Consider the following 13,490-nt stretch of genomic DNA (forward strand, 5'->3'; position numbering starts at 1 on the left):
TAGTCATGCAGACATCCATCCATCAACAGTTTTACTATTGCCTCCCCATAGTCATGCCAGTGTTACATTTTCTTCCTTTGAAACAACACACTTTGCTGTATGTATGTCTCATTTGAAAAGCTCTAAATCATCCTGGGACCTCCTTAACCAGACAGACTCTAACATACAGTCTTTCGTTAAACCTTTGTTGGCAACTTCCTCATGAGACATACAGTAAATTCACTCAAACGAAAAAACAGGTCATGCCACTGTACCTTGCCACTGAATCATTGCATACCTCCCATTCCTGTGCTTCAGATGCACATACTGTGTTTTGCCACTCCACTACATTTTAGCTATTCTCCTTTTTATAAAGTGAGTCCAAAGCATCACCAAATAAAAATTCTCTGCTTGTTCTAATGATAGGTATTATAACTCCTTGGCATAAAGGAAAGTTTTGTTATAAAATGAGGTCATTAAAAGACTGCTGTATCAGGTGACTGAAGAGCTCATACAGCACCTGTTATACAATGTCAACTAGTAAAAGTGAGCTACCAGGGACAAACCACGACAATGGCAACTGGAACGATACTGATGCTTAGCTACCTCACATTTGTTTGGAGTTTTCCACAAAACCAGCACTTCTCATGCAAAGAGGAAGTCAGAACCTGCTAATAATAATTTATGAAAATTACATACTGTTTTGCAACAAACAAACATTATGTTAATGTACAAAGTCTAAATACTCTTTTGGACTAGCTAATTATCCCCACTGTACTTCTGGAAAGGCAGAATAGCACTAAGGAGAACTGCACTGTCAAATAGTGGCACAACAGAGAGCTCAGTGATTGTGGATACATTTTATTATTGCTGTAAACAACGATAATTTGTGGTAACATGAGACAGAACCTTTCTTCTTCAAACTCCTATAGCATTGCTTTCATTCTCATTTCCAGAATTTTCCAGACAGCGATTGCAGTCTACAGCAGAGCTCAGCTAGCATCACACAGCACCAGGGAAAAACAGAGGATTATAACAAATAATGCACATAGGCTGCCACAGGGAACGTAGAATGAGGATAGACAGAGGTTAAGCACCAGCAAGAGGTCATTTTACATAAACAGAAGTGGAGAGCACTGACTTTAGTCAGTTGATTATTTATCTCATATTAAATTTTGCTTGAACATTTGGCTGTGGGATACAAAAATGCTAATGTGGCCCTGTGGATATTCTTGAAAGCATAATACATTTGAAGAGTAGATAGATAATCTCATAGAAAGAAATACTTTGGACCATGCTAAAATGGCACTCACGACAATACCACTTAGACATTAGAGATATTACAATAATTGGTTTCATGTAAAACAGATAGCTAAAGACATTGGATTAGTTCCCAGGAGTGTGCTAGAATGCATCACTGAAGATGGGTTCTCTAATTGAATGCATATAGGAATAGATATAACAGCTTGAGCCATACACAGTATGTCACAAACCTTAACAATTATGGCTACATTTCATTTTGCACACCATCCCATCCCCATAAAATAGCTTGTTTCAAATTTAAAGATACAGAATCCAATCTATTTGCTTAAGTGCTTTATGTTCTTTGAGGAAGGAAACACATCATTCTGCTTTTTACTGAAAAGAACCTAGTACATTCCTGGAGCAATATAAATAATAAATCTCTCTTATGCATTTATAAAGAATCCACCAGTATGATACATATTTAACATACATGCACTTTAAATTTCATTATGTATGTATGTGAACATGAACTCCACTTTCTGGGTTTCCATAAATTGTCATGTATAACTGGTTTATAAAAATGGGCTAAGTATTTTTATTTTCATTTTCCCTTTGTTGGAGTACATTTATCACAGCTGAAAAACTGTTCGCAACTATGTTTATCTTTCTCCTACTTGAGGAGAGTGCTATCTCTCCGTTTTTTTAAAAGGAGCTGCCAATATCTAGACTGTTTTTTTGATTAGGTGCAGGAAATGAATGATTTTCATCGGTAAAGTGTACCCACCCTCTTCTGACTTTGCAGTTGTACATGTGGGAAAGTAAATACAGAGCTACTCAAGCCAGAAGGACCACAGACTACTGTGAGCAAATAATCAGACATCCTGCATTAAAGAATTCCCTCCAAATTTATGTATTTTTTTTCCAAAAAGATTGGTATAATAAAGCAAATAATCTCTACCTTCAGCCTAAAACAACTGTGCACTGTAATGGCTCTCTTATGAGAGCTATCATAAGACAATAGCTGTGGAAATAAAGTGCTGTGTTGTCTGCTAGTGTAAAGATAATGAAAATATATGAATGGAAATCATGTGACTTCCTTGGACTGTTATATTAAATAACTTTATTCTTGTAAGTTGCTTCCAAATTACTGCACTAATTCTTTTCCCTTGGATAGAGGGTTACTCAACAAGTTTTCCAACATTTAAAATATGCTTCAGAAAAAAGTCTGAGCTGCTTTCAAAATGACATATGTGCTTTGAAGCATATACTGGAATTCATTATAAGTTTTTGCAGAATCTATTATTCTCTAACAGGACAAAACTCCATTCAGAACTGTGCAAACTGTGGTGGATCTGTTTTCCTGACATGAATTTCAGACTCTGCTACATTATTTATAGATACTGTTAACCTAAACCTAAACGAATCGCACAGAAATAACGATCAAATCTTGCTTTTTTAATTCATGAAGATAATCTAATTCAGATGAGTGAGACAGGTCATGTGGGTAACAAAGCAAGAAAGATTTAGATTTGGATCTGTAAGATTAATAAAAATACTGTTTGGGTAGTTTTAATTTAGGCTAGGAAAAGCTAACAGTCAATTAATAAGCTGAGCTCAGAAAGCCTGACTCTCCCGGGCAGCCTCCCTGTTTGGTCTCAGGAGGGAGCGGATTGCATCAGCTCTCAATCCGGTGAAGACACTCTCCACGACACGCCATTCATGCACATGGCAATTACAGGGCAAACTGTCATGCTCAGCTTACCCTGACCATATGGGAAGTCTAGTTGTGTGGAGCCAGACTTTTGTCAGGTACCGCTACTTGGGATGCTAATGCAGAGGAATTAAGGGGCTGCCTTAGGCTCCTTACAGGCATCTCAATAAGCAACTGCACTGCATACAAGCACTACTGTATTTGAATTCTTAATGGCAAGTCTGTTTTTATTTCCTTCATACGATACTGTAAATGTTAATGTTAACATAAATGAATGATTTTTTAAATTATTATTTTTAATCAGATAAACTTGCTAGCTACTACACGCTAAGCAACATTCTGGCATATGATTTGTTTCTCTGCATTGATAATACGCTCACAGCTTTTTGTGCCAAGGCATGAAAAGTTCATTACTTACAGGGTATTACATCTCCTTGAATTCTATGTGCTGGTATTTTCTTGATAGACTATTTAAACAATTTTTTGAGGCAGCAATCTCTTTTTTTTTTGTTATATTAAGACACATCATGACTGTCCCTTTTTCTTCCTATCTAGACCTTAACAACGGATTGTTTTCTCTTTTTCCTCTGGGTACTGATGATATATTCTTTTAGCCACTGAGAACTTGCACTCATTACCAGTTTTCACTACCTTTTAGTCATTACATAGTGACACCAAAAGAAACACTGGCAGACACCCTAGGACAGTCAGTGCAACTCTACTCACACACAAACAAGGCTGATGTAAAAGGACTGAACTTTGTGGCATACACAAGTCTGTAAATTTCTACTGAAGTTCGTCACTGTCTACTACTAATCCTACAAAGCTTGGTAGGGATCAGCTGCTGCTAACGCCAATGAAAGAGGGTCTTTGTTACAATACTTTTGGGTTTTATGTACATATTGAAGACCTTGTAAGGCCTATTCAGATTGTCTGTTACTTAACAAACATTAACAATGTATATAACTCAGTGCTTCAGACGAATCTGTGTTTCTCTTTGTTTTTTCCTGATATTTCCATTAATCACAAATGTTTTTATTTACAATTCACACTTATGATTTAATTCTCTATTCACAATAAGCGCCTCATAAATATACATCTTATTTTTTTGGCCTTCTCTTTAGTGGCAAAATAATGATTGAATTGATAAAGTTCAAAGCTAGAATGTTTTGCCTGTAGTGGATTTCTTATTACCATTATAAATGTTATCTTCAAAGAGTTAAAGCTAGTTAGTTATCCCAATCCTCTCCATTTAATGAAATTATTTGGTTTCCTTAAACTGTGTTTAATAAGTAATAAGGGAGACTGGATAATTAATATACATCTTGCTGTATTGATTTAGTTTTAGTTCATTTTGTTTTCTCTCTGAAGTTTATAAGCCTTCAGGTCCTGTCTAATCTATTAATTTCTGACATGCGCATCTTTCTACTGCCTAAGTGCCTCTGCTGTTCTTGAAACAGCCTCAGAGACTATTTAAATCCGTATGCTTTGCTTTTTCAGCTGTTTACCATTTCCCACATAATTTTATTGTGTACTTCAAAACTTTATAATTGTACTCTAAGAAACTCCATTATCATATCAAGTCTAACTTCACATTGAACAGCATTATCTAAGTATAGTCCCTGCATCCATTGTCCCACAACTGCAGGAACACTGCCAAACCCTTCCATGAATTCTAGAAGTGCCTGGCAGCAATTCCATACTTAGGACTGCATTTTAAAATGGATAGCTGCTAGTGTTGGAGGGTAATGACTTAGTAATAGGTTGTGCATAAATAGGTAAGGTGCGAGCAAAGTTAAGACTGTAGTGCTATGATAAGTGCAATGAGAGCAGACTGCATAATTATTTTGATGACAGAACAGGAAATACAATGGTGTGCTTAAAACTCACAAAATGCCAAATTCAAACCTACAGAGTGCAAGGCCACTGTGACTGAAGCAGTTAGATTTAGCAAAGTGAGGTGCCAGCCGTAGCACTAATTAACATATTTAGGATGAGACCAACAACATGGGAGAGATCCACATTCAAAAACAGGCTCCTAAACATAATGCCAAGAGAGAAAGAATGAAGAACCAATCTCTATATATCAGTCTTGCCCCTTCATGAGTATCAGACATAAAGAGACGGTAAGCATATCAGCAGTGAAACTGAACTGCATGAGAACAGAGAGTATATTGATCAAAGTAGTTTTTGTTTCATTTTTCTCAAAGGAAATTAAAAATGTCTTCTTAGACTTACTATGGTTCTAAATTGGAATCAGAATGTTTCACTTTCAGAAGCTAAATGCAAGCAAGGGAGGTTAGACTCATAGAACTGGTGCAGAGGACACAGCTGTTTTTAAAGTCCAATGATTACAACACTCTTACAGTCATTCTCAAGCTCGTTGTAGACGTCTTAAGGGATTTTAAAATACAAGGTACATTTAGTAGTGTGTATTAGCGTACATTAGTACACTGTCCTATCTCCCAAAGTGTGTTTACACATTTTCTGGAAGACTTCAAGAATTCAAAACCTATGGCAGAGACTGTTCTAACAACTTAGCAGTACGGCTGATTGCACTCCAGGACCCACGCTGTTTTTTTGTACCTTTAACTTACCACTACAAGATGTGAAAAGCTGTCCCTCTCAAAGCAGATGCACCATGCTCTGTATTACAGTGGGGCTTTCAGTCTTGCCTGCTGATTTTGTTCAGCTGCATCAATTATTTCAACATTTTCTGAAAAAGAGGGACAATGTCTCAAGTCTAGAAGGCAGAGAACTCACCTAAGCCATAGATTTGAATTGTTGACTTCCGTATCTCAAGACAAACTCCCTGATGTAAAAGAAAAATTTCCAAACTCTCCAGATGTTGACCAGCTATTAATGAAAACTGAAGACAGACATATTCACCATCCTAAATCCACTGCCCACCAGTCTGGAAGCACTTGCTATTTGGTGACTACATAAAATCAGACTCACAATTGAATCAAAGTTTTTTAACTAAAATCCTGATACACAAAACACAGTTTGAAATCGAAGATGGAATGGCTGCACCAACATTATCCTGTAAAACCATCCTCAGAGACAGTATCAAGATGAAATCAACCAACTCTGATTAATCCAGTGAGAAAATACCCCTACATCAAATGTCAGATGCTTACACCCACACTCCTCTCAGTCCAAGGTTGACAGCCACTCAAAACCTGCCATCTATATTGCATGCTTTAGAGAAGCCTGGCTGTTGTGATGTGCTGCCTCAATTCCCTTTCCCCAGGCAGGAGCAACTGAGACAGGCAATGATCTCTCCTGAATAATCGCTATTTCTGTCTGTGGCCAATGCACAAGAACACAAGAACACACAACTAAAAATATGACATTAATTTGAGATTTAACGTTCTCTATACTGCAAGGGGAACGCACTGCGTGGCCTAGAGCTGACCTCCTGATTGTTCTCCAGCCTGCCATCTTCCAGCACAGAGATGGACTGGGAATATACTGTAGAGATGAGATGAAGTTTTCCTCTGTCCTCCCAAGAGCTGCCAAATTCTATGGACAGCTCAGCTCTAACTTTTAAGCAGATGTCACAAATACAGTTCATCAGCTGGTCGTGCATTAGCATGACTCATCCTGTACAATGGACAAGACAGGATACACTGCTCCTTCATCTTCACTCTATTTCTATCCCTACCACTTCCTCTTCTTTTTCACCTCCTGAACACTTCCTTGCTATCACACCATTCAATGCTACTGGTTATTAGCCTTCAAACTCTGATACAAGTTCTGTGAGGTCCTTCAGAAAATACAGGCCCATTTTCAAGAAGGAGCTGAGCAGTCAGGCTGGAACTCCATGTTAGAGCCTGAGGCTTGGGTTGCTATGTGTCCCTTGGGAAATTGGACAAGGCAGAGGAGGCAGGCTTGGTATTTGCCTCAAGTTGATGTCTCATACTCCACAATCTCATGGTATCATGGTATAATAAACCAGGTGTCATCGCCACTCTGACACTGTGATGCCTGGTAAAGCGTCTCCTTGCTGGGACACCTTAGAAGCACAGAGAGTAGGCCATACCAGCAACAGTGCAGACAGCACTAATCCATAAAGACAATCTAAGCCTAACTTTTGTCCACTTCCAGCCTTCACTCTCAGTATCCCTTTCTCCCTTCTCTCTCTTGGGGTGAAGTCTGTAGGCCATTAAGACACCTCATATTAACTCATTCCACATTTCAGTATGCCAAGTACTAAAAGACAACATTAAGACAGAACAAATATGGATGGAAATCTATTAAAAGCATGAGTAACCTCAAAAAATAGCCATAAAAGGTTCGTGGCAATCAGAGAAGTGAGAATCGGGGCTTTCCATTGACAAAGGTCAGCAGTCAATCTGATTGTGTGTAACCAGCAGACATTTGTGTTACGCTGCTTTCCTAAGACAACTTTCCTAGATAAGACAGTATTTCCTCACTGACTTTAAAAGGAAGAGCTCTGCTCTGAGCCAGGGTTCTTCTTGCACTGGACTCACCCTACAAAAGTTTTCACCTACAGCTATCCTAGTATTTTCTACAGATATGTGAAAACTGTGTAAGATTTCCTCCCCAATAGTCTGGACGCATCTGGGCAAACCCCAAGAAAAAATTAGTTTTTGACTATAAACTTTTTCCTGTCATTATCCATATCCATTGAGCATGTTGGCAGCAGGCTCAGTATGAGCCAGCAGAATGCCCTGGCAGCTGAGAGGGCAAACCATATCCTGGGGTGCATCAAACACAGCACAACCAGCCGGTCAAAAGAGGTTCAGCATTGGTGCGGCCTCACCTTGAGTACTGTGCGCACTTGTGGGCCCCACAATTTAAGAAGGATGTGAAGGTCCTTGAAAACATTCAGAGGAGGGCAACACAGCTGGTGAAAACGCTGGAAGGCATGTCCTGTGAGGAGTGGCTAAGGACCCTGGGCTTGTCTTGTTTGGAGAAAAGGAGGCTGAGGGGTGACCTCAGTGCTCTCTACAGCTTCCTGAGGAGGGGATGTGGAGAGGGAGGGGCTGATCTCCCTGGTACCCAGTGACAGGATGCGTGTGAATGGTTCGAAGGTGTGCCACGAGAGGTTTAGACTGGACATTAGGCAGCATTTCTTTACAAGAGGGTGGTCAAACACTGGAACAGGCTTCTTAGAGAGGTGGTCGACGTCCCAAGCCCAGTAGAACTTCTGGTCAGCCCTGATGTGGTCAGGCAGTTGGACGAGATGATCGTTGCAGGTCCCTTCCAACTGACATGTTCTGTTCTATTCACATAGTCATAGTGCTGTGCTATACAAACTACGGCTTCTCAGTATAACTTGAGGGAATTACCTTCTCCGTAGAATCTTTCCTGCCTGAGAACCTCCTGAGGCACAGATTAGCCCAAGTTGTACAGATTCTGTAGGCTCATTCCTTACTATTCAGAGCTGCTATAAGCACTTCCCCCAGGAGTATGCAGGCCCTTTGTAGGTCTGAAATGCCAAACTAGCCGAGTACAGGTGTCAGGAGCACCGGCAGAGCGGACCTTGCTCAGGCAGAATTCAAGAGCAAAACCATGATCCATTCTGCACTAAGGCCTGCCATGTCCCCTATCACCAAGAAGTTGTCCTGCAGAATAAACTAACATTTCCTACCACTTTTCACGGATTCCAGATCATCAGCTGCAGGCAAGCAACCAATTCAACGAAGGACAGCCTCTGAAAGGCATCCAAGGCAGCTAGTTCATCACTGCCAGATATTCCCGTTCAAGGCAGGTGATCTGGCATAAGTTTGAATAGGTGAGGTGGGGACTCTATCATACAAGGATAGAAGACTCATTTTAGTTTCTAAATGTATTCTCCACTTGAAAGGTCATCATATTTTATTTAACAGACATTCATGGAGTACATGGTCAGATATGCTCCTCTATTGATTGTAAGCCTGACTCTAGGAGACGAAATAGACTTGTGCTCTTTTGTTAAATTCTATTTTGTTTTGAGCCACACTTCATTGCAATGGGGAAACTTTGAATTCCTATGCTTATTTTCCATGTTAAAGCCAGGTGAACTTCAGTCTTAGTTCCCTTTTTTGACAGTCTTTCTTCCCCTGCCCTGCTCAGGCCCTAACCAGATGAAACTGCATTTAATTTCTTAGGGCTTCATTGTATTCTAAGTTGTCTTTTTGAAGAGAGACCACTTTCTAGTTTCCAAACTCCAGTGAGGCAACGGAGCATTGTTGTTTTCTGAATTGACTTTCAGAGGTCTCTCCTTGACAGAAAATTTATGAGAGAGATAAAGGAGCTTTGTGTTTGACAACAACACAGGCCATTTTTTTCCTCTTTCTAAAAATTCTTAAATCCAAGTACATTCCTCTTGTCTCTTCACTTTGTGCCCATGGGAACTAATTTCTCTTCATTCCTAAACACGATTCAGTCGTCTTCCATGTAAGTGTTGTCACCTGAAACTTTGCTGATTCTGGGACCAAATTGTAATGCTGTAATTTCTCAGAAAAGAAATCACCTTGTCTCAAGTTATACATCAGGGAGCTGATGCAACAGAGCACAGTGTGCCAAATATGATCTGGTGAGCACAAAAGCAGCCCACACACTGCTGATCTTGATGATTTCATTGGTGACATAGAGCTGCAGGATCAGAGATCAAAAAGGCATTGTGTTATCTTCTTCGGGCACAGCTGAGCTGCCGACAGGAAGGATGTGGTTCAGTGTGATGTGAGGCTTGAGAACTGACCCTCCATAATGTCCTCGTTCTTGTGAATACTGTGATCACAGGGGTGTTTACGACTGGCTCCGTGCTGGGAAGACTGATTTTCCCTCACCTGATGTTACCCAAAAGGTTGCGGTGGTTAGGGATAATGACAAAGGGTGAAGGAGCAGGCCATCCAGAGGAAACACATTCTGTACAGCATGACTACTACAAGAACCTTTCTGGGACTGCAGCAAGATAACTCTTCAGCAGCCAGCATCCCTGAGGGCTTCCCATCAGATGCGCATTCTAGAGATGGCCCAGGGGCCTGCAGCTTGATCCACACAACACAATCCAGCCTGAGGTGCCATGAGAGGAGCAGCACTTGACAGCATCTTGAAAGAGCCATGCAGACATATTCAGTCTGACTCACTGAAGCAAACACTGGATTCCAAAAACTTGAAACATTCTTATGTAACACACAGGAGCACACATATTCATCTAGGGCATACCTTACACATATTGTGACCATAAGATATTATCACCAAATTAAAATTATAAAATGGTGCAGTTCTCCCAGACCTCAGTAACCAAAATTCCCTTCACACCAAAAGGTGTACAGACGCAGTCCTGTCCAGTTTCACCCTTTAAGTAGCACACTCCCCCACTACTGGTTAAAATAGTATCTTTTGGGAGTTTTGAGGGAACCAGTACAAAATAACACCACCCTTCTCCATGTTTTCTTTCTTGCCTTTGTCTACATGCTAACACTTCAGTTGCAAGTGGTGGTGTTACTTTTAATACCAGAGAAAATAGATCTTTGCAAATTTTCCTGAAAAGTCTGTGAGAGCAATGCAAGGGAGCATGATTACATGGTAAGAGTGGGAAAAGCATGTGCTTGTAACAGTTTCCCAGGTAGGCACTTACAAATGCAAAAGGATCTTAAAATACACTTTTCTGAACTAACATTTTTAATTTTCAGAATTTGCCCTTATTTGTAGAAATAAATCTCTAGAAATATATGTATAACAGCAAGTACATTTTCAAAGAGGAAGTATTTTCAACAGAATAATGCCACCAGTTCATTCTCAGACAACAGACACGCTTGCTATTCTAAAGCTGCTACACTCTGTAATCGGTGTCCTTAGAATGTTAGACCTCCAAACTCACAGGAGACACTTAAAAGTAACCAAGTATCTTCTCTTTTGGGGGTTTGTACCTTTAGAAATCACAAGAAGCCTTTCTCCAAAACTGCGGGAAGTAATTTTCAGACATGGAATTTGTTTCAAAAGTGTTTATCTGAACACTGCAACACCGGGGATTGATACTTCAAAAAAAGCATTGTAAGACTTGGGATAAAATAACAGAATAAAATAACAGGATCCAGTAACAAGGCTTATCACACAGTGTTTTACTTCTGTGCTGTGACTTCTGTGTACTACATAAATTTCTGAGTTTAACATCTACCTGCCTGAAAATTGTCATCCAGTAATCAGCAGCTGACAGACTACATTTATTTGCATGCTTATTTTTTAAATTCAAAGATACACAATGAGGGTAATGAGATTTTCTATGAACCACCTTCTTGTTGTGGTCCCTCAAATCACCTTTAATGGAGTTAACAAATACACCTCAGAATCTTTGTAAATACTGAGTACACACAAAAAATGCCAAGAAAAAAATATTTCCTCAAACTATCTAAAGCTATCAAAGAAAGATATTCTGTGAAAAAACATGGATATCAAAGAAAGATAGAGCAAGTACTATGAAACAATCCACTACTGAGCTAGTAAGTGAAGGGCAATAACAACATGACTGCTGTGGAAAAAAACAAATTCCATATGCATTTTGAGTCCTATCCCAGGCAGCTGCTTGAGGGATCATCAAATATGCTAACCAGCTCATCACGTTCTCTCCCTGCTGTTCTCACAACTTCTTTATCACGTCCTTTCACTAAACAGACATTAACTTTTGCCTCTGATCCATGACGTTAACCTCCAACTCTGAACTGTCAAATTTCAAGGACACAAGGTCTTCTGCACTTTGTCTCACACTGACCCTCATTCTTATAATAATTCCCCCTCAAACATCCCAATCCCGCTCATAATCCTTCTTGCAAACCCTACTTAAAATGTCTTAAGAAACATTTGGGCAACAGTGTGAGAAGATCACAGACTGTCATACAGACCAATAATGGTCCAGTATTTCCCTATATTCACTCAATTGCCTTTCCATTAGCTAATTTTAGAAGTTCAGATCTCCAGAGGCTGCCTTATTCTGTGTTTGTACAGCACCTGGTCCTTGGTTTCAGTTCTTATTAGCAGTGATGCAGTAAGTATTTTGACATACAGATAAGACTTCTAAAGGCTAAAAAGCCAAAAAGAGAAGAAAATCAGTTGTTTCAAAATCCGTCTTGGGATTTTGAAGGTCTGACATGTTTTTAACAACACTGACTGATGAAACCATTAATGCTGGGTTGAAGTCAGCGTAGGAAGAAATGCTTGTAGAAATCAAGTATTTTGATTTTCATATCTTCTGCAAGGGAAAGAGACCTAAACCCTGATATTTCCCACTGCTGTATGAAGTTGTAGTCTGTGCATATTCAGAAGACTAGAAGCTTTTCAGCAGAGCAATGTGCAGAGCTTGGATCTTTGGAAAGTGTTTTTGTTATTTATTTCTCTTTAGTAGAAGACTTCTAACTACATGACTGGGTCAAAGCCGACAGTGATATTTTATCTAGTATTAACTGGAGACGAGACAGACAGAAAGACAGAAGGACAGATGGACAGAAGGACAGATGGACAGACAGAAAGGAGTGTCCAAAGCTGAAGGAGAAAGAGCAATGGGGAGAAAGCACGCAGGGAAAACCTAGAGACAAAACAGTACTACCAGATCCCACATAAGCAAGCCTTGTTCACAAGTGTCTCATTATCAAGCCTTTCCACTGCAACACTCAGTCACAGATTCAAATAATGGGGCTGCATGCTGAAATTAAGTTTCACTCAAATACCTAGAGGCCAGAGTGGACAGGTAGATAAACCAGTATGATACTAGGACCAGAAAGTCTAATGACACTCTTGAATGTAACAGTGATGGAGCAGAGAATCAGGGTAACAATTTACTGAGGTGTTAGAACTATAAAAATGATGGAAGGGCTGAGAAAATATCTTTTCAGTGAGAGACACAGGACTTGCACACACTAATAAAAGTGTTACGGCAGAGTAACGAGTTCCCACATGTCAGCTGACCCACAGTCACTACCTCTGTACTCAAACTTCGTTTGTGGCCAATGAAAAACAATTCCAATTAGCTTTGCCCTCTTTAAAAGAGGGAGTTAATCAGCATGGTTTATCAAGAAGCAAAACTGAGAAATTATTTCATTCAGTGTACAAGAATGCTCATAGGGAGAAAAGTCTGAGTACTGAACAGCTCCTTAACTTACTGAAAAAATTGTAAGAACAAGCAACAGCTGGAAGACACAGCAATCGTGACTAGCCATTGTCATAAAACACTAACAGAAGCAATGGATTCTCCAAAATGTTAGAGTCTTTGTATCAAGACTAGATGTGTTCTACAAGGTTTATCCAAGCACAAGTCTTCAGTGTCAGAAAAAGGAGAGCTGAGTGAAGCACCCTGCCTGTCAAGCAAAAAGGCCTAGCAGTTCACGGGGATGGCAAATTTTTGAGTCTATTAAGTGAAAGATCAGAAGATGTCACTGCAATCATCTAACCTAACCTGATGTGGAAGTATGGTCTATAGAATTTAAAGATTCATTGCATGATCATAGTATCTTGGTTGTATGTACTCCAATATCAAACTGAAGATGCAACCACGGGATACTTCACTGATATGCTGCAGATTTGGACTACACCTGATAGAACAGCTGTT

The sequence above is a fragment of the Opisthocomus hoazin genome, chromosome 2 (assembly GCF_030867145.1).
Source record: "Opisthocomus hoazin isolate bOpiHoa1 chromosome 2, bOpiHoa1.hap1, whole genome shotgun sequence".
Classification (NCBI taxonomy): domain Eukaryota; kingdom Metazoa; phylum Chordata; class Aves; order Opisthocomiformes; family Opisthocomidae; genus Opisthocomus; species Opisthocomus hoazin.